Raw genomic sequence first — 27,755 nt, 5'->3', positions numbered from 1 at the left:
TACTCAAAAGCTCCTAGACACCATCAATAGCTATAGCAAGGTAGCAGGATATAAAATCAACATAGAAAAATCATTAGCATTTCTATACACTAATAATGAACAAACTGAGAAAGAATATATGAAAACAATTCCATTTACAATAGCCTCAAAAAAAATCAAATACCTAGTAAACCTAACAAAGGATGTAACGACCCCTACAAGGAAAACTATAAACTTATGAAGAAAGAGACTGAGAAAGACTATAGAAAGTGGAGAGATCTCCCATGCTCATGGATTGCTAGAATCAACATAGTAAAAATGTCCATACTCCCAAAAGTAATATACATGTTTAATTCAATTCCCATCAAAATTCCAATGACATTCATTAAAGAGATTGAAAAATCTATCATTAAATTTATATGGAAACACAAGAGGCCATGAATAGCCAAGGCAATACTCAGTCAAAAGAACAATGCAGGAGGTATCACAATACCTGACCTCAAACTATATTACAAAGCAATAGCAATAAAAACAGCATGGTACTGGCACAAAAACAGACATGAAGACCAGTGGAACAGAATAGAGGAACCCAGATATGAAGCCACACAACTATAACCAACTTGTCTTTGACAAAGGCGCTAAAAATGTACGATGGAGAAAAGACAGCCTCTTCACCAAAAACTGCTGGGAAAACTGGTTAGCAGTCTGCAAAAAACTGAAACTAGATCCATGTATATCACCCTATACCAATATTAACTCAAAATGGATCAAAGATCTTAATATCAGACCACACTAAATAAAGTTGGTACAGGAAAGAGTAGGAAATACTCTGGAATTAATAGGTATAGGCAAGAACTTTCTCAATGGAACCCCAGCAGCACAGCAACTAAGAGATAGCATTAGATAAATGGGACTTCATAAAACTAAAAAGCTTCTGCTCAACAAAAGAAATGGTCTCTAAACTGAAGAGAACACCCACAGAGTGGGAGAAAATATTTGCCAGCTACACATCAGACAAAGGACTGATAACCAGAATATATAGGGAACTTAAAAAACTAAGTTCTCCCAAAATTAATGAACCAATAAAGAAATGGGCAAGTGAACTAAACAGAACTTTCTCAAAAGAAGAAATTCAAATGGCCAAAAAACACATGAAAAAATGCTCACCATCTCTAGCAATAAAGGAAATGCAAATTAAAACCACACTAAGATTCCACCTCACCCTGTTAGAATAGCCATCATTAGCACCACCACCAATAACAGGTGTTGGCGAGGATGCGGGGAAAAAGGAACCCTCCTACACTGCTGGTGGGAATGCAAACTAGTACAACCACTCTGGAAAAAAATTTGAAGGCTACTTAAAAAGCTAAACATTGATCTACCATTTGATCCAGCAATACCACTCTTGGGGATATACCCAAAAGACTGTGACACAGGTTACTCCAGAGCCACCTGCACACCCATGTTTATTGCGGCACTATTCACAATAGCCAAGTTATGGAAACAGCCAAGATGCCCCACTACTGACGAATGGATTAAGAAAATGTGGTATTTATACACAATGGAATTTTATGCAGCCATGAAGAAGAACAAAATGGTATCATTCGCTGGTAAATGGATGGAACTGGAGAACATCATTCTGAGTGAGGTTAGCCTGGCCCAAAAGACCAAAAATCGTATGTTTTCACTCATATGTGGACATTAGATCAAGGGCAAACACAACAAGGGGATTGGACTTTGATTACATGATAAAGCGAGAGCACACAGGGAGGTATGAGGATAGGTAAGACACCTAAAAAACTAGATAACATTTGTTGCCCTCAACGCAGAGAAACTAAAGTAGATACTTTAAAGCAACTGAGGCCAATAGGAGAAGGGGACCAGGAACTAGAGAAAAGGTTAGTTCAAGAAGAATTAACTTAAAAGGTAACACACATGCACAGGAAGTCAATGGGAGTCAACTCCCCTGTATAGCTATCCTTATCTAAACTAGCAAAAACCCCTTGGTCCTTCCTGTTATTGCTTATACTCTCTTCAACAAAATTAGAGATAAGGGCAAAGTAGTTTCTGCCAGGTAGTGAGGGGGAGTGGGGGGAGAGAAAGGGGGTGGGGGGATAAGGGAAGAGGTGGGGAAGGGGGGAGAAATGACCCAAACATTGTATGCACATATGAATAAAATAAAAATTAAGAAAAAGAAAGTCTAAACCAAACTAAGCAGGTAAATTTCATTTTCTCCTACTTCTGTATGTACTTACCCATAGCTATTCAGTAAGAGTCCCAAAATTATAGGGAGAAATTAAGTCTAAATCCAAAGTAAGACAATTTGGGGCTTAATTTGATTCAAAGTATCGGAAAAATGGACCCATTAACGCAAAAAAAAAAAAAATCCCAGAACTGCCATTTACTGGGGTTGTTAGCCTGGACAAAATAATGCAAATTTACTACCTGACCCTTTGTTTTCTCTCACTCTGCAAACTGGGGAAACACCATTTCAGAAAAATTTCTGTAAAGAGTACAGAAAATGTTTAGGACTGCATTTCCTGCATGTAAATGAAAATGGGCACTTCTGGTTTGCCCTCTGTACCTTCTCTTTTCTCACCTATCCCCAACAACCCTTAACATAAATTCAGTATTCCCTTTAGTCAAAATTAAATGCTTAACAAAACACTAGTTCTCCTAATTTAGAAGTGCTATGCTCCTAAAAGTATGGATTTACTAAGGAAAGTCCCCACAATTTTCTCCTTGGCATATGGAATAACCAATACAGTTAATAATAAAACCTTATCACAAGTACACAGATAAAACAAAACAAAACCTCCCCAAAAAACTTTCAAAACTCTATCGCTTGTAGTCTTGCCTTTCTGTTCTGGTGTGGTCCAAGACTAATCACAGAGGAAAAAAGACTTCTAGTTTTCTACCTCAAAGTTATATGGTCCTGAGACTCTCACTCCTTTAAAGTACTAAGATTCAATTAAAGAAACTAAATTAATCTGTTCTACAAGAGAGGGTCACTGCTCTAAAATTTGTTCTATGTCTCGGCTTTGTGATCTAACCCAGTAATAACTCTATAGTAAGAATTTTAGGTGGCAGAGGCTTTAGGAGGCTGTCATATCTCAGGTATGACCGGCAGAGCAAATTATATATACTGTACAAAAGAGAACAAAATCAGAGAAAATTTTAATGATCTTTTTTATTGGTGGTACTGGGGGATTGACCTCAGGCCCTCATGCTTCCTTAACAGGCACTCTACCATTTGAGCACTGCTCCTGCCCTAATCCCCTCGAGAAAAAAAATGGTCTGTTTTGGTCTGTTCTGGGCTACATGCTATGTAGCCCAGGCTGGCCTCAAACTCACGATCCTTCTGCCTGGCACAAAAATGGTATTTCTGAAGATCTGAAATTAAGTATTTGGCTCCCCAAGGCTTTGTCCTACAGGCCACAGTACAGACTGTAAGAGGCCAGATATATTTTTGGGAAAATCCTTGCTTCAGAGCCTTAAATAACAACCATGAGAGATAAGCTAATTCAGTCTAGGCCAATTTCATCTCATTCTTTTCTAAGTGAAACCTATTTTAATAACACACTAAAAGCATTCAAATAGTATCTACATATGAAGACCGGCATCACTTCTTGCTGGTCAAATGACACATGCCTACTCTGGTGTACTAAATTCTTCTTGACCAAGCAGCCACCCTCCAACACCTGCAAAATATTCAAAAGTTGATGATAATGTCATAATTTTTAAAAGTGTATGTTAAGCTGAGTGCCGGTGGCTCATGCCTGTAATCCTAGCTCGTTAAGAGGATGAGACTGGAAGGACAGTGGTTCAAGGCCAGTCTGGGCAGATAGTTCGCAAGATTCCATTGCCAAACCAGAGAAAAATGGACTGGAGGTGTGGCTCAAGCAGTAGGGCACCTACTTTGTGAGCACCTGCTTTGCAAGCATAAAGCCCTGATTTCAAACTTCTGTCTCACTAGAAAAAAAAAAAAAAAAAGGTGTATATTTAAAATGTTTTTAAAACTTTTTAAAAAGCACCACTGTGTCAGGGGAAAAAGTCAACTATAGTTGCAATAAAATTAAATTTAGGCACAAAGCCCCTAGAAGAAAAAGCCTTTCTTAAAGAATAACACCAAGACCAGAAACCACTTTGAAAGACAAAAGAGAAACTAGGGAGAAAAAAAACATATAGCATACGACCAAAAAAATGTGGAATTTGCTTGTGGTATAATAGCTCAGTGGTAGAACATGTTCTTAGTTAGCATGTATGAGGTCCTGGGTTCAATATCCAGCACCAAAACAGAAATGTTTATCAAAGGAAGTCTTAAACTAATTTTGTAATATAAAAATGCTCAGAAGTGATTTCCTATCAATTGGAATTAATTTATAGTGACTGCACTGACTGACAGCAATACTCTTAGTTTTTGGCAGTCCTGGGGTATACTCAGGGCCTCAAAGCTTGCTAAAGGCAGGCACTCTACCACCTGAGCCACACCCCAGTCTACAGCAGTACTTTTTTTGGTAGTACTGGGGACTGCTAGGCAGGCACTCTTACTACTTGAGCCACTCCACCAGCCCAGCAACACTCTTAATCCTTAAAATTAAGTTATCCTGGTGAATGTCACACAGAAGATAGCCTTCCCAATCCTTTACCAAAGGATGCAATAAAACTGGGTCTCTTCCATTTTGTATTTTTAGGTTGTAGCATATGCTTACATCTACCTAACAAAGGAGATTCTCCTTTCCTAAATCAGTCAAAATGAGTTTAGACATCAATGATCCTCTTTCCCCAGGATCCCTACTACAACTACGTGCCAACAGGTCTAATTACACATCGTATCACACACGTATGGTCTACTTCATATGTGACGCTAAAAGCAAACTGAATGAAACTTTTAAATATCTACCAAGTTGGTAAATGAGAAGGTATGCTAAATTTATGCTGCCTTGGAATGGTACAGACATTAAATCAGATGGGGGAAAAAAAAGATTTCAGGTTTAGTCAAAAGAAAAACACTGAATTAAAAATAAGCCATTCTATCACCACTGAATGACTTGCCACAAAAATAAATAAATAAATAAAATGACTTGACTGCTGTTACCGTATTTATGGCTGCAAAGTCAAGGGCAAGGAAGGCAGTAAGAAAGTTGTAACAATAAAAGCAATGATCTATTTCTGAGATGGGCTGGTCTGGCTAGTAAGCTAGTGGAAACTCAATAGGAGGTTCCTTCTTTGCTTTTTGAGTTTTGAGGCTTGAAAATAAAAAAAATTTTTCAAATACTGTTCTGGTAAAAATTTGTTAAACTCACATTTTACTCACCTCTGATCTAAATTATTCACAAAATACTAGTTTTTACCCACTTAATATTCCGCCATTAAGGATCATCACTATTTTCAGCAGAACCATGATTAATATTCACAGGAACCCAAGTCCTTTTCACTTTTAAAATGCCAGCCACCCACCACCTTATTTTCCCTGAATGGCATTATGATTACACAATCTAATATTTAATGGCGAATGCCAAGCTGTCAAGAGATAACTGACATTCTTGGCAAAATGTGTCTATCAGGATTTTGAAAGTAATTTTTATATACTTCAGAAATTTTCCAAAAAGGGAGCCAAGGGCTAAGCCTGTGTCACAGGACTGAAAAACAGGTCAAGGACCCAGGACTCAGGCATCCCTGTGCTCTAAGCTTGCTGATATTAAGTTTACGAAATAAAAGAGGGTGGCCTCCAGGCTGTGTCTGAGGCTCTGGGCTGAAGAATGTGCTTCTGTGCAGAGGCAGAACAAGCTGTACAGCCTGTGTACTGGGTGGAAACTAAAGCCAGGGCCACACGCATGCTATACCATTGAGCAACACCCCCAGCACTGTATGGCCTTTTCTTTCTCGGTTCAGACCAATCTGTTTCCAAAGTCTTGAGATAAACCACATAAGAAAATTTATGAACGATTTTCACTACTTAGGTTTTTTGGTAAAAGATGATGTTTGTTAACCATTAATATCCAAGTTATCAGAAAAATACCTTGGCACTGGGGCATGGTGGCTTAAGCCCCCTGCCCTGGCAGTTCCAGGCCAGCCTAGGCAAAAAGTCTGGAGAACCCACCTCAACTAATGGTTGGGTACGCAACTGTCATTCCAACTACATGAGGAGGTAAAAAGGAGGATTGTGTTCCAGGCTAGTCCAGGCATAAATCGAGACCCCCCCTCCCCATCTCATAAATAACCAATGCACAAAGGGCTGGGGGTGTGGCTAAAGAGTAAGAAGTGCCTGGCAAGCTCCAAACTCTGAGCTCATCCCCGAGTACTACAGAAAACAAAAACAGACAAACATGTAGGAAGTTATGTTTATAAAGAATCCTTCTCTCTTCAAGATACAAATTTAAGTATTTATTATTTTAAATGTATGGAATCTAGGATTTGCTTTGAAATAGCCAAAGGGTATACAAGAAATAAGTATGCAAGAAGTAGTACTGGTCCTGAATTCATAATTACTGAATCTGAGTGATAGGTATATTGGGATTCATTATACTATTATATTTTTATCTATGTTTAAAATTTTCTATAACAAAAAAAAGCTCTAAGAAACAACGTAGTCAGTTATGATGAGAACTCTACCTTAGAACAGGCACAACAGTTTAGAAGGATTTAGCTATTATTGTCCTCTTAAGACCCTATGAAATGATCCGAAGTTTTCCTGAGGCACAATACTTGGTATGGGGAAATGATTCAGTATTTAAGAAAACAAAGACTGCTGGTGCCAGTTGCTCATGCCTGTAATCATAGCTACTTGGGAGGCTAACACCAGAAGGATCATAGTTTGAGGCCAGTCTGGGCAAATAGTTCTTGAGATTCCATCTCCAAAATAACCAGAGCAAAATGGGCTGGTGGTGCAGCTTAAGCAGTAGAGCACCTCTTTTGCAAGCATAAAGCCTTGAGTTCAAATCCTAGGCCCACCAAAAAAAGACATCACACTGAAAAAGAATACTCTGCCAGAATAGTAAATCAACAGCTACCTCTGTTGTTACTTGCTGGCTTGCTTGTTTCTGAGACCCCAGGCTGGCCTTAAACTTGTGAATCTTCTGCCTCAGCCTGTTCAGTGCTGGAATTACAGGCGTGTAACCACCACACCCAGCGTGAGAATGATGTTTTATGATGCTGAGTATGAAGCTTACTCCACACCATCCTGCTGCCTAGGTACTGAGAGAAGAGTAGAAGTATTTACCAGGTATCAGACCCCACCTTAAGCGCTCTACTCAGTTTATAAATATTTAATGAGTTCTACCGAGTACCTGCTGTGTACTAAGCTCTGGAGATACAGAAATGAGCAGGACAATGTCTCTCTTTCCTTGGAGGTTACATTTCAGTGAGGAAATGGGGACAGCCAGTAAACCATAAATAAATAGGAAAATATTCAGTAAACAAGATGTGCTACCAGGAATATAAAAGTGCTTGCATATACACAATGTAGTTATATTGTTATTCAAACAGTTATGCTGAAGAATCAAATTCAAGTGGAGCTCAGTGACAGGATGTCTGCCTAGTACAAAGGCCCAGGGTTTGATTCCTAGCATTACAAAAAGAAAAAAAAGTTAATGGTCTCATAAAGTTATCTGTGAAGAATCCAACCACAGTGAAGGAAGAGGACTTTTTGTGTGTGTGGGGGGGGGATTTTTGTTGTTGTCATCATTATTTTTGGTGGTACTGGGGTTGGAACTCAGGGATTCATGTTTGATAGGCAGGTGCTCTACCACTTAAGTCATGCCTTCAGTCCTTTTTGCTCTGGTTATTTTGGAGATAGGGTCTTGCTTTTCGCCTGGACCTGTGTGGACCAAGATCCTATTTTACACTTCCTGCTGTCACTGGGATGACAAGTGCACATCACTACACCCAGCCTTTTTTCCCCACTGAAATGGGGGTCTCACGAACTTTTTGCCTCGGCTGACCCTAAACCTTGATCTTCCCAATCTCAGCCTCCCCAGTAGCTAGAATTACAGTTTAAAGCCACTGGTGCCCAGCTATGACTATAGCTTTTTTTTTTTTTTTGGCAATACTGGGTTTGTGATTTTTTTTGTAAGAATAGGATCTCACCAACTATTTGCCTGGGCTAGCTTCAAAGCATAATCCTCCTGGGTCTTTGCCTCCTGAGTAGCTAGGATTACAAGAGTAAGCCACTGGTACCCAGCTATGACCATGGTTTTTATATACCAATGACAAACAGTTTCTGGGCAAAATAGTAACCAAAGAAGTGCCTTTGTTTAAATTACAGGTAAAGGAAAAATGGTCATGTCCCATAGGAGAGCTTCTGGCTGGAGTGAGGAGCTTACATTTAAAGGGGAAGGGGAAGGTTTAAAGGTTTGTGTTCTTTGTATTAGGGAGGGGAAACCTTTATCCAAAGGAGAAGTAAGAATAAGAAATAAGCTATTGAGAAAATAAACAGAAAAGGATGAAGGCAATAAGCGGGGAGACATTTTCTATAAGTAACAAAATTCACATATACATAAATATACTTATAAAATGAATTAGGGTCAGTTTGTACTCATTCATCTTAATCTGCGAGGCAATATCAGTGTTAAGGACAATCAACAAAAGTATATATCTGTCATTATCTTTTAAAGTCAAGCACTTTTGTTCTCTGTATTTCCCAAAACTGTTTTTAGGCTTTCCACATATGAATTAACAGAACCCTATTAAGCTGGGCCATAAGGAAAATAGTGTGGATCTACTAAACCCACAAAAGAGCAAAAAGACATTCCCCCTCCCCCAATTTTTTAATTTATTTGTGGTGCTGGGCATTGAACCAAGGGCCTTGCACATATTAGGCAAGTAGTCTATCACTGAACTACATCCCAGCCCCCAAAAGGCTTTATTTCTATTCAGAGTTGGTTTACTAAATGTTCTACACATCTTCTACATAAGCATAAGGTAAACAAAAATTACTCTTAAATAGAGTCTGCTTTCAAGAAAGCTTAAGGGACATGAGATGCAATCATTAAGAAAGAAATGCAAGACTAGAGGCATGGCTCAAGTGGTAGGGTGACTGCTTTGCAAATGTGAAGCCCTGACTTCAAACCCTAGTCCCACCAAAAATAAAGAATTAAATGCAGGTCTGGAGCCATGGCTCAAGTGATAGAGCACCTGCCTCACAAGCATAAGGCCCTCTGTTTCAAAAGAAGTAAAGGTAAAAAAGAGTTGTATAAAATACTACTAGAATTTGGAGTAGGAAGAGATTTCTTGTAGTCCAACAAAAATATCAATGGTTACCTATGGGAGGGGAAGATTTACACAATGCCTTAAAAACAGAATGTGCCTTGGACATGTAGAGGCAGAAGGGTTTTAAAGCAGACTTAACACAGGATAGGTCCAAAGAATAGAGAACATTCAATTTTTATTTTGATGGGTATCTCCAGGGACTAACACAAAGCAGGCCAACACCAGATTATGAAGGGTTCCAAGATATGATTTTATCTGGTAAACAGGGGACACAATATTTCCATGCCCAGTGCATTTAATTGTGCTTTACAAAGACAACCCAGCTGTGGTGTGCAGAATGGGTAGAAGGTGAAAATAAATAGAATTAAAGCAAAAAAAGCAGGAATGTTCAAGACCTCAACAAAGATAATAGTTGTAATGATAGGAGAAACTAAATGGAGACATCATAGGCCTTTATACTTGACTGGAAAAGGCAAAGCCACTAGAAAGCTCCAGTGTTGCTAGAATGCCTCATTTTCATGAGAAATCAAAAACTCAGATTTCTACACTAATGTCCTACTTTCTAAGTCACCCTAACTTCTAAATGCAGTGTTTTACAAATAGGTGGAAAATTCACGACTTAAAAGAAGTCACTTTGGATTGGTGGTGTGGCTCAAGTGGTATAGTACCTACCTAACAAGCTTAAGGCCTCTGAGTTCAAACCCCAGTATCACCAAAAACAAAAAATAAACAAAAGAAGTCACCAAGTCAGTCATATAACTCTGAGCACGTCTTCTTCTAATCTCTAAAAAAGGGAGGTGGGGACAGGTGGGGAGGGGCTGCTATTTACTCACAGGACTACTGAAGATTAAATGAGACAAAGACACAGGTTCCTAGCCTAGGCACACAAACAGTATGTACTCAAACTTTAAAATGAAAAGTAATTTACAAGCCAGGCTGGACACCAGTGGCTCACGCCTGTAATCCTAGTAACTCGGGAAGCAGAGATCAGGAGGATCAAAGTTCAAAGCCAGCCCACACAAGTAGTTCTACCTCAGTAAGGTACTTTAAAAAAAAAAAAAAAATTGACAACTTAATTTATGGTATCCTGAATACTTCAAAACTTATCTGAGGGGGGGGGAAGCATGTATTTTTAAAACTTTACGCAGTCAAAACATTAAAACAAGTATGGTTTAAACACTCAAACCGTAACACACTCACTAAGGGGTCATGTGTTAGAAGTTTGGTCCCAGTTCGGCAATGTTAGCAGGTGGTGGGACCTTTAAGAAGTGGAGCCTAGGAAGAGGTCCCTTCTCTTGGAAGAGATTGGGGTGGCTCTGGTGGGATCTTCAACTAGTTCTGGAGAGAGGTGCTATAAAAACAGCAAGCCTGGCCCTCTCCTCATATGGTCATGCGCACATTGCTTCTACCATGATGCTATCAGTCATTAGGTCCATTAGTTCCAAAGGTAAAACCAATGAGATCACCCGATCTTAGACTTTCCACCCCCAAAACTGTAAGGTAAATAACCTCTTTTTGTTCTAAAATTACCCAGCACTTGGTAGTTTGTACTAAAGTGGACTAATACAAGGTTAAATAGAAGCTGTTCCTTACCACCTACTAAACTATAAATCACACTAACCTTAGGAAAAGACTTTTCTTCTCAAGTGCTTTTGCTACACTTTGAGTTTCTATGTCAGAAACCAAAGTAAACATTGGCAAGATCCATGTAAATGTTATTTTTTAAAATGAGAAAAGCATCACTATAACTTAGCTTCTTCCTGGATGTATTATTTTGCTATCACAATTCCAAATAGTAAAATGAAAAATTCCAATTAAGAGTCAGGAGTTAATAGAAAAGAATTTTAAAATAGATTTTAGAAAAAGAAAATGTATCAGAAAGATGTAAGAAATCTCAGCCCTGCCCCATCCCAAGCAAAATACTGTTAAGCGTAGATTTACAAAACCACACAGTCAAGGTCTGAGATGACACAGCTGTAGAAAAGGTGACAGAGAGAAGTAAAGGGGACCACACGATGCCATCTTGAGATCAAGAAGTACAGTTCAAGCAGAAATAAGGTTTGTATTTTCAAAGTACAAATCCCCATTATGCATCTCAAAATATTTAGGAGTCAGAAGTCTATTGACAGAACACACATAGCAGGCTGGGGGCATGGCTCACCTAGCATGCTTGAAGCCCTGGGTTAAATCACCAAACAAAAGAGGGGGAAAAAAAAACCTTCTTAATAAACAAACTTCACTATTTTGCTATTTTATGACAACAGTACATTTACTTATAACTGAAAACTACAAATTTATGTAATATGTAAATACGTGTAAGTAAGTTAGGTGAGCAGTACATTACTCTTAAATCATAAATCAAAAGCTTACTTTTCACAATTTGGTTTCCTTGTGATAGCTGGATTTAAAGTTAAACAGAGCATATTAAAAATGTATCTTAGGCTGGATGGTATAGCTCAGTGCCAGAGCACTTGCCTGGCATGTGCAAGGCCCTGGGTTGGATACCCAGCACCACAAAAACAATGAAAAACCATCGTCACTTCTCAAAGAAATGCTTATTTTTAAGTATGATATAGAATTATGATTATTCTGTATCTTAAGAGTACATGTAGGCAGTAAATGACAATGTCTTGGATTTGCCCTAAAATATTTTAGTAGGAAGAGAGAAAAATAGCTGTAAGAAAAAAACAAAAACATTGGTATTTGTGAAATTTTAATATGAGTGATGGGGATTTCTTACACTACTCTAATTTTGTGTACTTTTGAAAATTTCTGTAATAGAAATAAGTTACTTTGCTTTTGTTTCATTTTTAAGTCTAACTTTTTTTTCCTTTTTTTTTTTTTTCAGAAGATTATACATATTTGACTATATCTTACTTCTGTGGAAAGGTCACACTGTCAAAGATCTATCAGTTAGTCAAGTACCCACTTTAAAATCTGCAAACCTGAAATAAGATTTTTGAATTGCAGATTAAAAAAAATAAAAACCTACAAGTTTCTCTCAAGACAGGAGATTTGAGTAAGTTCATAATGAGAATTTAAACCTATGATCTAGGACAGTAGTTAAAAAAAAAAAAAAAACTTTAGAAGGTAGGACCTTAAAAGATACCTGTTATTTAAACTTCCAGCTCTCTTTTCTGTTCTCGGGGAATTAAAAAATTAAGTCTCATACACAACAAAAATCTTTCCTGGTTAACTACAGACCTAGAGGCAAAAATAATGAATTCTGCATCTGATAGACTATGCCCAAAATCTCACGTGCATTTAGCTAGGAGCACCTGTCAGATGGGAGCTTTTGTACAGCAGGGAGAGATGAGCAGACACCTAGAGCTGTGAATCTTCAGTGTGGAGGGAGATAAAATCATACCAGAGTAAGAAAACCCTGTCATTCCAAAGGCAGACTTGACCTAACCACAAAAGGCTGCAAAGACAAAGGAAAAATAAATTCCACCCTTGAAGATGGTAATAGCATCTGACCTTGAAAACTTCTAAGTCACAGGCAACATATAATTTCTCCATAAATGATATAGAAACAGGCAAATAATTAGGTAGCCCTGTGCAAAATCCTAATAGAAATATCTATTTTAAAACATCCTTCTACAGACCCTGAGGGCTGTATGTTCCTTTGCTGTGCCACCCATAGTGCTTAGGACAAAGCTAATCATGACACAGCTTCTCTATAACATCAACTAAGCTAAGTTTAATACAGCTCGCTGGAGTATCTATGCCGTGTACTCAGTATTCATGTTCCCAATGTTCTTTTCTCCTCTGAAAAACCTCCAAGAATATTATCTCATTGTTTTGCTTTAAATGACCACCTAGCAGACTATGAACCACATTAAGCTTAAGAGAGGAGACAGACCTGTTTGTTACTGTTAACACCTGACATGTAGACTACAACATCAATCAATAAGACAATTAAGGTAAGTGTTTAAAAAATCTCTGCTCATAGCTGGTTCCATGGCTCACATCTGTAATCCTGGCTACTCAGGAGGCAGAGATCAGGAGGATCGTGGTCAAAGCCAGTCCGGGCAAATAGACCCTATCTCAAAAAAACTCTCCACAAAAAACAATAGGACTGGTGGAGAGGCTCAAGTGAAGGCCCTGAGTCAAGCCCCAGTTTGGGGTGAGGGGGAATCCCTATTCACAAGGCATATGTAAATCATAGTAAGCAATAAATTTTTTTGTGTGTGGTGATACCGGTGTTCAAACTCAGGGAGCCAGTACTACAACTTGAGCCATGCCACCAGCCCTCTTTTGCTTTTTAATTTATATTTCAGATAGTGTCTTACACTTTTGCCTGGGGGCCAGCCTTGGACCACAGTTTTCCTGCCTCTGCCTCACATGTAGCTGGGACTATAGATGTGTACCACTATGCAGAGCTTGTTTTTTCACATAGGGGCTCAGTAACTTTTTGTCTGGGATGGCCCTGAAAAGCAATCCTCCCATTTCCATCTCCTGAGCGACCACATTCAGCCTGTACATCTTAATTTTGTAACTTAAATAATCTCAAAGAAATATTTCTTAAGGTAAGCTCTTTAAGATTCAAACGGAAACGCCTATAATCCAGAAGATAAAGGAGAAGGCAATGCACATGAACGTACAATTAGTCTGCCCTTTCATAAGGGCAGATGAAAACCACTGCTCTAAAAGCTCTGACCACAAGGCCTTCTCCCTAATTCTTTTCCAGGTCATGAATGGCTGACACCCGCTGTTCCCTTTACTACTGCAAGCTCATTAGGCACAGCAGGTATCAAATATTAAGTGGCTTTAATAACAATTCAATTTTGATTTCATAAAAATGAAAAAGCCAGAGAACAGCACAAACCAAGGCCTCTGTAAAGCAATATCTACAAAAAGGAGGAACAGATTCCAGATCACTGCCAAGACTTTATACTGAAGAAAGCAAAACAGGTGAGTACACTAGCTAGAATGCTGTCACCTACATGGAATCTATAGGTAGAAGAAACAGGCATTCCACCACAAATGAACATACCTTTATTTAACTGGGCCTAGTTTCTATTGCCCATTTAGAAGACTCATTAGATGCAACAGAGATTTTATCAGAAGTTTAACAAAAGCCTATACAACTTTTAAAAAAATCAAAAAGTAATCCAAAGTGATATGGAAAATAACAGCAGCTTCTTGATTGAAATATTGCTTCAACTGAGGCCAATAGGAAAAGGGGAACAGGTACTAGAGAAAAGGTTAGATCAAAAAGAATTAACCTAGAAGGTAACACCCACGCACAGGAAATCAATGTGAGTCAATGCCCTGTATAGCTATCCTTATCTCAACCAGCAAAAACCCTTGTTCCTTCCTATTATTGCTTATACCCTCTCTACAACAAAATTAGAGATGAGGGCAAAATAGTTTCTGCTGGGTATTGAAGGGGGGGGGGGAGAGGGAGGGGACGGAGTGGGTGGTAAGGGAGGAGGTGGGGGTAGGGGGGAGAAATGAACCAAGCCTTGTATGCACATATGAATAATAAAAGAAAAATGAAGAAAAAAAAAAGAAATATTGCTTCAAATCTATTCAAAAGGGGAGTTACTAGGCAAATACCCTACTTGATAATATGCTTAAGTAGCTATTAAAGGAAGTTGCTTATTATCTTTATGAATATTTAGGATAAAAGAACTGGGATGAATACCTTCAACAGAAATTGTAATGTTTTTGTCTTTTAAAAAAAAAATCCATAGTGAAAAATGAGCAAAAGAAATTTCATTTCTTATGCCTCAGGCATGCTAAGCAAGCACGATACCACTGATCTATACCCCAAGCCCAGAAATGAATTTTCTGTTTTGTTTTCAGTTTTTAAAACAGGTTCTTGGTATGTAACTCAGGCTGGTCTCAATCTCACAATCCAAAATTTTTAAATGGAATGAAACTGTTTCCAAATAAAATACCTCACCCACAGGAAAATCACTCCAATCTGAGTAAGTGAGCAGAAGAAAACCCTGGAAAGTCAAGAGCAATGAGATGAAAGGAGACTGTAACTAGGTGTGCAATGCGATACAAGAGTGGTGGAGCTATTTTCAGCATCACACAGCTCAAGAAGGAAAATGATTTGCAATGCTTGGAAAACTGCTAGCTCAAGACCAGCAGAAATGACTAACCCAGTAAGAAATGAGCTGTCCAGTACAATTAAATATGGAAATAACAAGTTTTATGGGAGCTAACGGAATAACTGAAAGTAAATAGAAGTTCAAGAATTAAACATGCACAGTGAGAATAAAGATTGAATTTTTTAGGAGGTACAGTGAGGAAATGAAAAATTAAGTTGTTCTCAAGGAATGATTTCTGAATAACTTTAAAATGTGAAAAAAAATCAGTTATTTGGCAGAACAGGAGAAAACAAACCTAGATACATACACAAGGGTGAGTGTACATATAGTAGGAAGATTTGGCACTGAAAAGGTGACAGAATTACTGGGTTTCCCTGTTGTGTTTGTACCTTGGAGCAAGTTAAAAGTGCTAGGCTCAGGTGCTACAATCACAGCGCAGATCACAGTTGAAGGTCCCCTCTAAAAGTTGTGAAGAAACATGTTTCAAAACAATAAAATAAACTCATCACATCAAGTACTGAGTTTCTGGCCTTTTCTTACTGTCTTAAAATGTAAGTGAGGCTTAAAGCAGCCTTCCTATCCTCTAACCCTGTAGCCCCACTGTCCAGACACTACTATTGCTAATGTATTACATAGAACTGGTTATATGTGCACATGTTCATGGCATCAAAGACTGTAACTATACTGCAAATACTTCTACCCATGCATATATATGGAGGACATCTTTTGAATACATATAGGTCTAAGCTCTTTTTTTCAATTTTAGCGGCACTGGAACTTGAACTTAGGACCTCACACTTATTAGGCCAGCAGTCTAGCACTTTGGCCACTTCACTGGCCTCATAATTTTTTTATTTTCTCTCTAGCAACACTGAGGTTTTAAACTCAGGGCCTCACACTTGCTAGGCAGGTGCTTTATCCAGGCTGGCTTTAAGCCTCAATCTTCCTGACTCTGCCTCTTTGCCCTCCTTCCCCAATACCACAATGAATATCCCAGTATGTGAGGCTTGGTATACTTTTGTTTTAAGATAAAAGAATTGCAAAAATAAATAAATAAATAAAAAGATCAGTCTCAAATTAACTAAAAACAATAGAGTTTACCTATGACTGCTTAAAACAAGTGAGATCTCACAGAGGATAATTAAAATATAGGGACAATAATTCAAAATATCTCTATCAGTATAACATCCTTACATACTATCTGATATTCTAGTTTCAAATATTCAATGACTTTCTCTCACTGTAGAATGCCAGCATTTTTACTTCACCCTCTCATTGTCTCTCCCTATCCATGGTTTACAGTTAAATCGCCGTTATTGGTCAAATTAAGCTCAGATATTTCACTATGACCACGTAAATCTTACTTCTGAGCTATACAGATTTTTTTTTTCCAGTACTGGAGTCTGAAGAGAAGGTTAGGACACTCCAACTTATTCTGACTAGGAAGATCAACTCCAACGAGACTGCCACTGGGGGCCAACACACAGAGACAGGGAAGAGGTGACAGGCGGTAGAAGGGATAGAGAGAAAGTCATATTGCAAGGGGATTTCTAAGAATTGAAAGAACTTGATGACTATTGTACATGAGAGAGAGAGGAAAGACTCAAGAATATCTGATGTTTTCAATCTGGTAGACGAAGTAGATGGCACTGTTCTAATAAAAACAAAAGGGAAGACAAGAGGAGAAGCAATTCTGGAGCAGAGACGAGATGAGAGCAACATGGGACACTAAGTGTAAGGTGGTAAGACACCAATTAACTGTCCAAGAGACAACAGTAGTAACAATCACCCATTTTTATTTAGCCCTATTCAATGTTTTTTTAATTAAAAAAAAAAATTGGGGCAGTACTGGGGTTTTGAACTCACAGCCTTATGCTTGCTAGGCAGGCACTCTACCACTTGAGCCATGGCCTTAGTCCTTTTTTTTGCTTTGCTAATTTCTTGGATAAGGTCTCGAATTTGCACCCTTGGATTGCAGTCCTCCTACCTATATTTCTTGCATAGCTGGACAACAGGAACACGCCACATGCCTGGTTTGTTGGCTGAGATGGGGGTTTCACTAACCTTCCCCCTCCACCACCACCATCCCCCACCCCCCACTGACCTCAAACCTCTTAATCTCTACCTCCCAAGTATCTGGGATTATAGACATATGCTACTATATTGGATTTTATTCTACATTTTTTACTGTGGTAGAATATCCATAGCCCCTCAATTATATTCACCCTTGGCCTACTGATTGTTCCATAGTAGCTCTTAACTTAAAGTATTATTTTGTCTGTTTACTACAAAATTTAAGTTTCAAAGGGCAAGAAACTTATCTGACTCATTCTCTATTTTATTCCTGATACTCAACAAAGTGCGTGTCCTATAGTGGGATACCCAACAAAAGCTGATTAAATGAATAGTGAGAATAGGTACCGGGCACTCTGCTAGACAGTGGGATACAAAAATGAGAGCACCTGCCTACAGACAGCTCGAAGTTTGGTGGGGAAATTGATAAACCACCAGTTAGCAAGCAGGAAGATAAAAATGACATGGCAGGGAAGCACTCTGAGGGTGCTACGTCCTAACCCAGGAAGATGGAGAATGAAAAGAGTTTCAGGAGGGGATGATGGTAGGTAATGAAAGTGGACATGACAGCTAACACATGAAGTAAGTTGGCTCCTCAGAGCTCAGCTTGAGATCAACACACAATGACTGGGAGGAAAGGGGTACAAACCATCCAAAAGAGAATCTTGGTTTCTACTTACACAGACACATGTATAGTCAGACTGAGTGTATTCATACATGTGAAGAAACAAGGTATCTATTAGAATGGGTCAACTCTGTAAGCACTGAAGAAAAAAATCAAAAGGCTGGCAGGGGCCACTAAAGCCACTAGGGACAGGGGAAAAACGAGCCTCTGCTCTCAGTCATGAATCGGTTGTCACAGCAGATCTCTCTACCATAATACTGCATCATCGTCAGATTGTGTCAGGCCATTTTACACCTGACTCATCTCACTGCTTCTGCTCTGATTCTTTCTCAACCTTCAAATTATGGTCCTAGTTATATACACCCACAGAGAGAACACACTGGTCCCCAATGACAATTATCTACTGGCTTTCCAGTTTTACGTTTCAGATTTATAGCTTGGTTAATCTGAGACCATAGAAGTGAACTTGCTCTGAGTTCATGAATTAAATACTTGGAGGGCAAAAGATAATGGCAACAAATGATCAGATTAGTATAAACTCAGCAAGAGGGAAAAACATTTAAAAAAAATATTTGAGGTGGACCTGACATGTACAGGAAAAGGCAGAGAAACAAGGCAAGGACGATTCCAAGATTTTTAGTTTGAGTTATATGGGGGAAGATATTATTCAGCAAGCAAAGAATAAGAGGAGACACAGGTCTTGTAGAAAGGTATCTCATTTTGGACATGCTGAATCTTGAGGTCTTTAAAGAGCAGCTAAGTGAAGATGTCTAGTAGGTCCCGAGACTGGAGTGTGAGAAATGTGAAATTTTAATTCTAGAAACATGTATTTGGACAATAACAGATCAAACTGCCCAAGAAAGATGTGACTAGAAGAGATAAGGATCAACTGTGGAACCATGAGTAAACTCAAGATTTAAAATATAAAAGAGGAACCTGAAAGGTAGGTTGAGAGACAGCCATCAACAATTACTAAGGATTTCCTAGATTATCAATGTCAGCTTTTCAAAAGTACATCTGCAACTTTTTAAAAAGAAAACACTGGTTTTAAAATGAAAACAAATTGTGTAAAGTTACTGAAAAAGACACAAAGTTCTTTCAGAATATCATATTATGGATTCCTGGGACAGGAAGGAAACCAATGAGATAACCCTCCTAACTTCTCACCAGTACTTTACCTGGGATAAAGGATTTTAAGGTCAACTTTAAATGTTTAATCCTCACCAAAAGTCCGAAGTCCATGATGCTATTGATCTTAGGATAAATTTTCAAGGCAGAGATGAAACCCGCAAAATGCATCTTCCTAACACTGGTTTTGAAAGGCATAACTATACATTTATATTCTGTGACAAACCACCCTTTAGACTCCCAGGTCTATGATATAGCGCAGTACTAATCTCCCATGAGTGACAGAGTTTGTGACTGAATTAGAAGAGGTGCCTAAGGTTTACTGTCATGAAGATCCATTTACTGCTGGTTGTAGTGGTACACACTTTCAAATCCAGCACTCAGTAGCAGAGACAGGAGGAGTTTAGGACCAGTGTGGGCTACACAGCAAGTTCAAGGCCAGCCTCAGTTACATGGTGAGACCCTGACTCAAAAAAAAAAAAAGAAAAAAAATCAAAGAACACTTAAAGTCTTATAGCAAAAAAAAAAAAAAAAGACAAAAGAAATTTATTTTTTGTTGTTGCTTAGTTCAAAGCTAAATCTAGAAACTGAGTTGTACATTTGCTACCCTTTCATCATTTACAACTGTGTCAGATGAGGGAGTAACCACTAAAGACTAGACTGTATAAAAAAAAATGGGGCTGGCTATGAGATGAGGACAAGGCTCAAATGGTAAAGCACCTGCCTAGCAAGCTGTCAGTACCACAAAACCAAAAACAAAATATATGGCTTGAACCAGACTTAAGGAAAGGCAAGAGAGTAAGACAAGAAGAAATGTGCAGTGACATGATTGAGGGTAGAGTACAGACGTGAGCAAAGGCATAGATGCAGGTCCTGTGTCTGGACCCAGCTGACCAGTTTTATTGGGATAAAGAAGTTAATACAGCCAGGCAATGGTAGAGGAGGCCAGAGAAATAGACAAGATACACTATGGGAAAGGGCCAGGCCACAGAATTTTGTATTTTATCCTATAGACAGTATATAGCCAGTAAAGGTTATGTATAGGTGGACAGATGCAAAATAAGATTTTAGAAAAATTAATCTGCCATCTATTTATAGATAGGATGATAGGTGTTTGATTGTGGTAGGGTATATATTTGTCAAAACTTAAACATGTACACTTAAAATTACCAAATTTTGTCATACATAAACTATAGCCAGTAAGATTAATTTTTAAAAAATAAAAGGCGAAGGTTAAGACAGGAATAAGCTGATTAATACAGACTTTCGCGACTAAGAGCATGACTCAAGTGGTATAGCACTTGACTAGTAAGCATAAGGCCCTGAGTTCAACCCCCAGTACCAGTACCACCACCACCACCAACAGCAACAACAACAACAAAAATCAGGCTTATTCTGGGCACTCAATAATCCTAGCTACTAAGGGGGCTGAAGCAGGAAGATTACAAGTTCAAGGCCAACCTAGGAAACATACCAAAGCCATATTCAAAAATCGCTGGGTGCTGGTGGCTCACGCCTATAATCCTAACTACTCAGGAGGACTGAGGTTTGAAGCCAGCTGGGGGCAAATAGTTCACAAGACCCTATCTCAAATAAACCCATCACAAAAAAGGGCTGGTGGAGTGGCTCAAGATGTAAGCCCTGAGTTCAAACCCCAATACCATAAAAAAAGTAATTTTTTTTAAAAGAAAAGGACTTATAAATAAGATAGGTTGCAAAACTCTAACCGTTTGAAAGCTGACTATATGCATCTCGTCCCAGCTTCAAGTTCAATGACATCATATTAATATACAGGCCAGCCATGGTAGAGTTTTTCTACCTCAAGAATCAACAAACACTACAAACCAGGGTTTTATTTCCTTGAGGGCAGTTGTTCATTATTCACCAGCACACTCTGTTACTTCTATATAAGATCTAGCCCAAAATATGGCACTAAATGAGAGTCCCTTGACATTTTCTTGTAACTCAAAATAATGACATAGTTCTGAAGCACCATTTCTTAATCTTAACATCAGCAGATGGTAATTGAAGAAGTATAAGATGTAAAAGCCTAACATTTTATTAGCTTTAAGAACTAAAGCATGCCTATGAATAAGACAGAAACCTTTGTGTCTTTCAATCAAGACTTCTAGCCATTATGTTGTTTGCCTGGGACTAACACCAATTGATAATGATAATGTACAAAAATTCCAGCATTCATTTCATTATAGTAAAAGCTAATTGCATGGGCCTATTATTGGAATATGCTTTCCTAGTTTAAACTAGTTGCATTTCAATAGGCTAAAGGAGGTTTTCTAGAGAAGCCCTACTGTGAAAAGATGAACTTTGTCTTAACAACTTTACTTTCAAAAACTATTCATTTATAGATGCCTATTTCACATCCCTGAACCAAAATGGCTCATTTGTTATGTAGATTACAAAGCAGTCACTTAAGAATAAAGAGGTTTCTTCTTTAGAGGCTCCAGCTAACTATATGCATAGGAGTAAGCTTGAAACCAGCAAGGAATACTTCCAAATATGACAGCAAAGAATTGTTTTGAACACTTCTGACTAAGCTGCACTAAACAAATGACCACCTCCTTCCCACTTTCCAACTCACTTTCAGGGGTCAATCTAGGGTTCCTCCTAAGAAAAGCTACCTTCTAGAACTCCTAGAGTTCTAGCTATAAGGTAAGAAATAGGCGTATAAAGGAGGAGTGCGACAAGAGGTAAAGAATAATGCTCTCTATAGCAGGTCTGATTCCAACAGCCCTTCACTAACTATCTTGTTTCAAAAGTTCTTAAGACCATTACTCAGAACTTAGAATGTAATTTCTCAGGAATAAAAGTAAATTTAACTTCCACCTGAAATACATTATTTTAGATATTAATCCTCATCTATAGCAGTGATTCTGCTAGAAAATGTAAATGTGCTCAGCATTCATAATTGGGACACTAACACCAACATTTGAACCTCATTGCAACTAGAGCCTTTCTCAGAAAAAGTAAAAAGACAAAGGAAGAAAGGTCTAGAAAAACTATGTAATACAAGAAGCAGGGAGAAAATGCCAGGTGGGGAAAACGACTGGAAATGGGGAAGGATGTGTACACATCACCCTGATACTGACATTCTTTGCCCCACTGATGCCTGGCAGTAGGAGGGCCTCATTAGATAGGTATACTTTAAGTAATCCATGAGTTTCTGATTTATACCTGCAAAGAGCCACTGCTCCAGGGAGTGAACTGCCAGACTAAGAAGAGCATACAAAGAGACAATTCTGAGCCCTGACCTGTCCGAAGAACCCTTTTTATACTAAAGACTCCTTTTACCACTTCCCTTAGGCTTCTAATTCCTCTGGAAGAGTGGAAGTAAGAATCTTTCAATAAGGGCATGATGGCTCACTCCTGTAATCCCCACTTCACAGGAGGCCAAAGGTAGAAAGGATATAGGTAAGAGGACTACAGTCTGAGGCCAGCCTGGGCAAAAACACAAGACCCTACCTGAAAAATAACTCAAGCAAAAAAGAAAGGGAGCTCAAGTGGTAAAGCACCTGCTTAACAAGCAGAAGACCCTGAGTTCAAGCCCACACCATCTCACCCAGAAAGGAAAGAAAGTATCCATATGGTCCCACCTCTTTTTTTAATGAACATTTACCATTCTTTCTTCCTCAGTTTCAAAATGCCCAAGCCCAGTGTACAATGTACAGTTCCAGAAGCTGAGGACACAGAATGAAATACAGGAACAATCCTCTAAGAAGTAGCTTGAAGGAGCCAATTATATAAAGTGGTAACTGCTTATCTGAGGGGAACACAAAGGGCACTATTAAAACATACAGCAGATAAGAAAAACCAAATATGGGGTGGGGTGGGGACTGAGTGTCAAGAAGACTCTGAGGAAGATGCCAAGGCTTGTGGGAGATAATGAATAACAAACAAAGCCAGGTGCCAGTGGCTAGCACCTATAATCCTAGCTACTTGGGAAGCTGATATAAAGAGGATCAAGGTCAACCTAGGCAAATAGTTCATGAGCTCCTACCTCTAAAACAACCAGGGCAAAAATGGACTGAAGGAAGAGGGCCTGTTTTAGAATTGCGAAGTCCAGAGTTCAAAATCCAGTACCTGCCCCCCCCAAAAAAAGAACAAAAGCTAGCCGACAGTAAAAGGGACTCAATTTTCCTCCAAGAGGCTAATGCACTGTGTGTGTCCACACAGTTCGACAGCACTGTATTTTGGGCCTATACCTAAGAATACTACATCTCCACAGAAGTGATTTTTTCTTTTTTTTGTGACAGGGTCTCACTATACAGCCTAGGCTGACCTTGAAATTACAATCCTACCAAATTCTGGGATTACTGGTGTCTACCATCATATCCAGCTGGAACCGATTTTTATACCAAAGCTTACCTCTCTACCATCCTCAACAAACTAATTTTTATACCAAAGTTAGGCTTTCATAGGCATTGAAGAGCAACTAAAGGATTTTAAGCAAGAAGTGGCAGAAGATCACTCTGGCAATTAAATGAAAGGCAGATTGCAAGGAGCCCCAAAGTTCTGAGACAATTTGCAACAGTCCAGGTATGATCCTGAAGGCCTGAACCAAAACAGTGGTACTGGGAATGGAGAGAAGGGGAGAGAAAGGGAAAGAGTGCAAAGGTAAATCAAACAGGATGAGGGAGGAGTTAAGACACAGGCTTCCCACTTGGGCAACAGATGATTAAACATACACACATGCACGCATACACAAAAGCTGCAGGGCTGGGGGAGGGGGGAAAAACCAGGGGGGAAAGCCGGGTTAGGTGGTACTCACCTGTAATTCTAACACTGAGACAGGGAGATCAAAAGCTCAAGGTCAGCCTGGGCTACATACACAGTGATACTCTCAACAAACAAACAAAGCAGGGGAAAGGGAAACAATGTGAGTTTGGAGGATACAGTACTGAGATCAGAAGTATACATGTAAAAAGGTTTAGGGATCTATTAGATGTACTTAGAGATGCTTGGAAGGTGGGAAGCTGTATTAATTTGGAGTTTGGCAAACAATTCAACTGAAGATACATACCTGAGCTGCTTTACAACAAAGGATTAGCTGAAAAGTACTCAAGAGAAAACCAATCTTAAATAAATATATACAGAGATGCAGGACCAAAGTAGGGCTTCAAAGTGAGACAGGATTTACACTGTTCCTTCAGTTCAGGGTTACACAAACTACAGCCCACCATTTGTTTTTGTGAATAAAGTTTTATTGGAACATGTCATGCCTATCCATTTACATACTGTTCAATGGATGCTTGTGTGGTGCAGTAGCAGAGTTCAACAGTTTCAAGAAAGCCTAAATATCCACTATCTGGCCCTTTACAAAAAAAATATTTGCCCACCCTGCTCTAGGCAATAGCCTGTGAACAAAGCCAATCCTATCAGCTATAGACCAAATAATTTCCAAATCCTCCTAGATTTGGTCTTTAGGGGAAGCTACATCTTTCTCTAAGGCTATGAAAGTAACTTTTATAGCTTTAAAAGTATGCTAGACTTAAAGAAGTACATTTCCCAAAATTTAAGCTGCTGACTTGGCTCTGTTTTATTAAATGGTGAGAAGGGTTCTTCACCAACTGCTTCAATCTTTAAACTACAAAGTACTGCTACCAGTGCTTTTAGGCAAGGCAACACCCTTAAATCTCTAAACAGAACAGACCATTTTTCCCACATATGGTTTTCAGTGCACCAAGAAAGACAAAAAGGCAGCTGTTGAGCAATAGAACTTTAACTCTATAAAACAGCCTTCCTGCACCTGTGACCAAAACAGAAGCAAGCAGACCTGGCTAAGTAAACTTTTGAAATAACTCCACCATACCAGTATACAGCTGCCTATGGCGTCAATGGCATCCCCAAAGCCATAAAAATGTTGAGTTCCACAGATTTTTCTTTCAATCATTAGTTCAGGATATAGAAACAGACTTAAGTCAAGGCAAAGACAATCTGTAATAATAATAATTATTATATAGTAACAGTTATATAACAATAATTATTATTCCTTGACCTTTACCAGCCTCATAAGTCTATCCAGCTAAAATGTGATTCTCCCATCAAGTTCTGTTATTACAGACAAGACAGAAGAAATCCTCAAACCTCTCTGACTCTGAGAAGGCTTTCTCAGGTGTATTTTAAACTTTCAAATGGCTTGTACTCTGGCACCTGTTAATTTTTCTTCAAATGATTTCATTTGAATTGCATCTATTCCAAGACTCTAATAGCCTAAACAAAATGTTTTAATGGTCTTAATATAGATGTCCTCTACCAAAGATATCTAATTCAAGGGAAATCTAAGAAAAAAACAGGTAAACAGTTCCTAGATTTGAGCACCAGTCTTTAATCACTATTGAAATCAACATATTCTGCTTCTATAGATCTTAAATTTGCTTTAAATTTCTCAGCCATTTGAAACAGTATGTACAAGTGGTTAATGATTTTGTATTTTCTTCCCATTTAAAAAAAAATCCATGCTCAAGTTATGATTGAATTAAAGAAAAAAGAAAATCTCACATACACACAAAATCTAGGACCAGGGCCATTCTCCCCAGCACTTTGCAATAGCGAATTCAGAGTTACAAGTCTTATTTCGTTTTGAAAGCTAAAAGCAAGGAAAATAGCTTTTCAGCTTTATATTTCATTTCTGGAAGTGGCAGTAGAAACAAGGCTTCAAGGTTACACAGTACACACAGAACATCCTGTCCACTTACCTACATACTTTGTGCTTGCTCACAGCTAATGGAAAAACCACCTGCAAAGTTCCATTTGCTCAGTCTCACATGTTGCCTACAAATTTAAGATTATGTTAAGTTTTATTTTGTTTTATAACAGCAACTTTTGCTGCCAAGGTGTTAACTGTGTATTACATTTACTAAAGACAGGAAGTAAACAAAACAATCTCATCTCCCACCCTGAAGACATACTCTCACATTCCTGCTCCTTGTAAATGTGTGCATGCTGAAGTTGGGAGTTGATGACATGAAAGTAAAGATAAGAGAATCATCAACACACTACAGGTTTCTGAGAAGAAAGGGCCCAAGCAAGGGTAGTATACAACACACACGTCTGTCTAGCTTGGTTTTTTTTTTTTTTTTTTTTTTTGGTGGCACTGAGGTTTGAAATCAAGGTCTCACACTTGTTAGGCAGGCTCTCTTACCACTTGAGCCACTCTGCTAGCCCCTATCTAGTTTTTACTCTCAAGCATAGTTCTCTTGAAAAAGCTCTCCCTGGATTAAATCTGAAACTAATAAAAAGCATTTAGAGATATCATGAAAGGACTATGATTTTTAAATATCAAGTAGCTAGAAAAGATAAATAAGACTAAGTCCAGCCAGGCACAGTGGCTTATACCTGTAATTACAGCTACTTAGGCAGAAATAGGGAAGATCTCAGTTCAAGAACAAAAAAAATTTTTGTTTTTCAAAAAAAAAAAATTTAACCAAGGCCAGATTTCAACAAATTGGGCTGGTGTAATTCTAGCTACTCAGGAGAGGGAGGTCAGGAGAATCGAGGCAACAGGCCAGCACTGGCAAAAACAAAAAACCCTGAGACCTTATATGAAAAATAACTAAAGCAAAAAAGACCTGGGGGTATGGCTTAGTGATAGGATGTCTTCCTAACAAGCACAAGGTCCTGAGTTCAAACTCCAGTATCACAAAAAACAAAACACCTGCAACTAATTATAAGGTATAGAAAAGCTAATCTACCTGCATAGGATTCTCCTAAATTAAAAACAGCACCCATGGCTGGGGTTATAGTTCAGTGGGGTTATAGTTCCTTAGCATACATGAGGCCTTGGGTTCAATCCTCTACCCCACTAATTTATTAGCTAAATGTACTTGGGCAATGTTGACGGATGCCCTAGCATCTCAATGAACAAACCTTTGAATACATTCATTAAAACCAGCACAAGTATGATACTTCTTACCAAGAGCTGATGCCAGACATGCACACACCAACAAGTGCTTACCATTCTGTGCAGTATGATTCACATTTATTGTTTTAAAACACCATGATTTTCAAAATACAACTTTCTCCAATTTGGTCTCCTAAAGCTGCTTCCATTAAATTAGGTGCTGGCAAGCCTTAGCATTCATGCCTTAAACAAAGACAAATGCTCCTATTAAAAAGGACTAGCAGCTCAGGAATGCCAAAAATGGCAAGGGGCCCAAAAAATTCTCTCATATTGTGATCTACACACACACATATATTAACAAGAGGCATTCCAGCATTCTAAAGAAAGTTCTACATTCTTATTTGCTATGACATAGCAAAAGTTGAGAGACAAAGAATGAAAATATCCTCATGGAAGACAACGTCCAAAAATACAGATTCTTAAAATTATCAGTCCCATACAAAGGTACACCTATTCCTATTTGACAATATAATAACACCTGTGAAGACCTCCCGTTATCCCACATAAATCCAAAAAGTATAGGTGATGGTGAATGTATTTTGGATTCATATATAAAAACAGAATGAAGAAACCCGTCAAAATTATTCTTAAGGGGTAGAAGGGACGAGGAAGGATGATGGGGGGGTGAATCTAACTAAGATATACTGTAAGCACACATGTCAATGTCACCATGTACCTCCCATGTACAATTAGAAAAGTATATAATTTAGATACTTTATAGTATAAAAGTATGGATGAAATTAAATGTATCTATTGT

The 27,755-nt window shown here is 38.5% G+C and overlaps 1 protein-coding gene across 4 annotated transcripts in view; it reads right to left on the bottom strand.

The window, feature by feature from the left end:
* Positions 1-27,755, bottom strand: part of Ube2h (ubiquitin conjugating enzyme E2 H) — a 96,014-nt gene that overhangs the window by 41,982 nt on the left and 26,277 nt on the right. The window contains exon 1 of one of the 4 annotated variants that reach the window (XM_020160124.2): positions 25,794-26,164. The exons of 1 other annotated variant lie outside the window; for it this stretch is intronic. The gene's annotated coding sequence lies outside the window, so the exon portion shown is untranslated. Of the gene's footprint in view, positions 1-25,793; positions 26,165-27,755 lie in introns of those variants that run through there. 2 more of the 4 variants (XM_020160114.2, XM_020160094.2) reach the window with 2 other exon arrangements.

The sequence above is a fragment of the Castor canadensis genome, chromosome 2 (genome assembly GCF_047511655.1).
Source record: "Castor canadensis chromosome 2, mCasCan1.hap1v2, whole genome shotgun sequence".
Lineage (NCBI taxonomy): Eukaryota > Metazoa > Chordata > Mammalia > Rodentia > Castoridae > Castor > Castor canadensis.
The sequence above is the reverse complement of the archived record's forward strand: the minus strand, read 5'-3'. Positions and strand labels throughout refer to the sequence as shown.